This window comes from Sinocyclocheilus grahami, unplaced genomic scaffold, assembly GCF_001515645.1.
Source record: "Sinocyclocheilus grahami isolate Dianchi unplaced genomic scaffold, SAMN03320097.WGS_v1.1 scaffold26.1, whole genome shotgun sequence".
Classification (NCBI taxonomy): Eukaryota; Metazoa; Chordata; class Actinopteri; order Cypriniformes; family Cyprinidae; genus Sinocyclocheilus; species Sinocyclocheilus grahami.
Window position 1 is genome coordinate 103,159 of NW_015505205.1, and position 1,972 is coordinate 105,130.

Here is a 1,972-nt window from a genome sequence, read left to right on the forward strand (position 1 = left end):
AAAATGTCATACATTAGTTGTGTGACTAGAAATCTAAACACCAGTAATATTATTTTGACTTTTGGGTTGTTTTCTACATCGATTTCAGGGTCAGAGCTGTGTTAAGGCTCTTGTGAATAGATCTCCAACAAGACTTTGATCCAAAGATCAATAAGTGCTTCAGGCAGCAACAATAGCCCTGTTGAACGCAAGAGAGCCATTCCTAACTTAAAGACCCAAGAAATATACAAGCCTATAGCAAAAAATAAAATTTCCTTGTCCAACAATGATAAAGAGCTGAAAGAATGGGAGTGAGTCAGAGACATTACATTGTTATGGTAACATTAGGCCAGACTGTGTCCCACGCCATACGGCTGACGTTACTGCAGCACAGCTGGAGTCATACATGACTACCCCATGAGTCACACAGAGCACCAGTGAGCCTGTCCACTTCCTGTCCTCTGTAACTCTGACCTGTTATAGATGTTCCTCAGTGCCTCCTCAAACTTGCGCAGGACCTTAGGCGGTGTGGGCCACTTCACATGTTTGCCGTGATCCTTCATGCCACGCACGTTTTTGAAGCGTCGGTTGACCTCACGGATGTACGACTTAACCTTGTATCTTCTGTATGCTCGAATGATGATGAGGGCGGCACGCATGCGGCGGTAACGCATTCTGGCCAGTGTCCCACGCCACACCTGTGAGTGACAGAAAAAGAGTGTGAAAGATCATAATTAATATTGTAACCTTATCCAAATATCACAATATGGACTATCTCACGGCAAATTTAAAAAATTTTACTCAGAAATTGCTTTTTAAAACTTTGACAAATAACATTTTTTGACTAAATTTAAATTCTATTTGACTAAAATATTGCTATTTGGACTACAATAAATATATATGACATGAAAAAAATATTTACTACATTTAAATTTTAGACATAAGACAAAAAAAGTACAAAGTACAAAAATATACGATAACCCGATAAAGTCTATTTTTGAGCTGTAACTGAATACGGTTACCTTTTTTCTTGCAACCAGATGCATAATGTCTTTTCAAGTATTTCCGTTACTTCAAGTCTAAATATAGCTATTTTATTATGTTTATTTGTGTATGAGAATACCCCTGGTAGAGATACAGTATACCATGATGCCATATATAACACATCTGCTCCTGTGTGTAATAGGCCTTTAGCTAGTCTGAGTGGAATATAGCTAGGAATATAGCTAATGATACATATAATCAGATCTGTGGCACCCAAAGTGCATTTCCGAGGGTGTAAGGCCTGTCTTAGACACCAATAATAGATGATAATGGACCTCTGGGGAGCTGTTTGAGTGGCTCAGTATTCAGTAAAAATCCCTACCATATGTTGAACCCACTTTACATTGACTCAGGTGGGAAGAAGTGAAAAGAGCCTTATGTCTGGCAAATATGGCATCATAAACGTGGTTAAACTTGAAGTGTTGTCCAAAGACATCAATTCCAATATCCTTTTCCATAAAACTGTCTTACCGTACTGTAAATATTATGAGGATGCTGATTTTGGTTACCTGAACTGTCACCACAGATGCCTCAAGCACGCATTACACTGTATTCAGTTTAAAATTTTGTGTAAAATAAAATACAAATCAGCACCGAAGTGTGGGCGAGTCTCCCTACATGGCCTCTAGTCTTTGCCTGTGTGCTAGCACTGACCACAAGGAAGAACTTGCCTTTGAGTTGCTGTGCTACTGTGACTGAACGCATTACGTAACTTAACCGTATGACTAATGCAGAGGAGTGAAGAAACAGCAAGGCTCCACATTCATACTCAGCAAATCTGCAACCAGAGGTCCTACATCACCAAACCAATGTGATGTACATGATGTACACTTGTCATTTCTAAACACAAACCAATCAATCAGACTGAAAGAAATGTAGCGCAATTCAGAGAATAACTTATTGATATTATTGATTAGGCATCAATTATAATGTACTATTGAGTACATAA

The 1,972-nt window shown here is 38.7% G+C and overlaps 1 pseudogene; it reads right to left on the minus strand.

Annotated features, from left to right (window-relative positions):
* The window catches only part of LOC107565657 (unconventional myosin-Id-like), an 89,994-nt pseudogene that overhangs the window by 32,295 nt on the left and 55,727 nt on the right, over positions 1 to 1,972 (minus strand).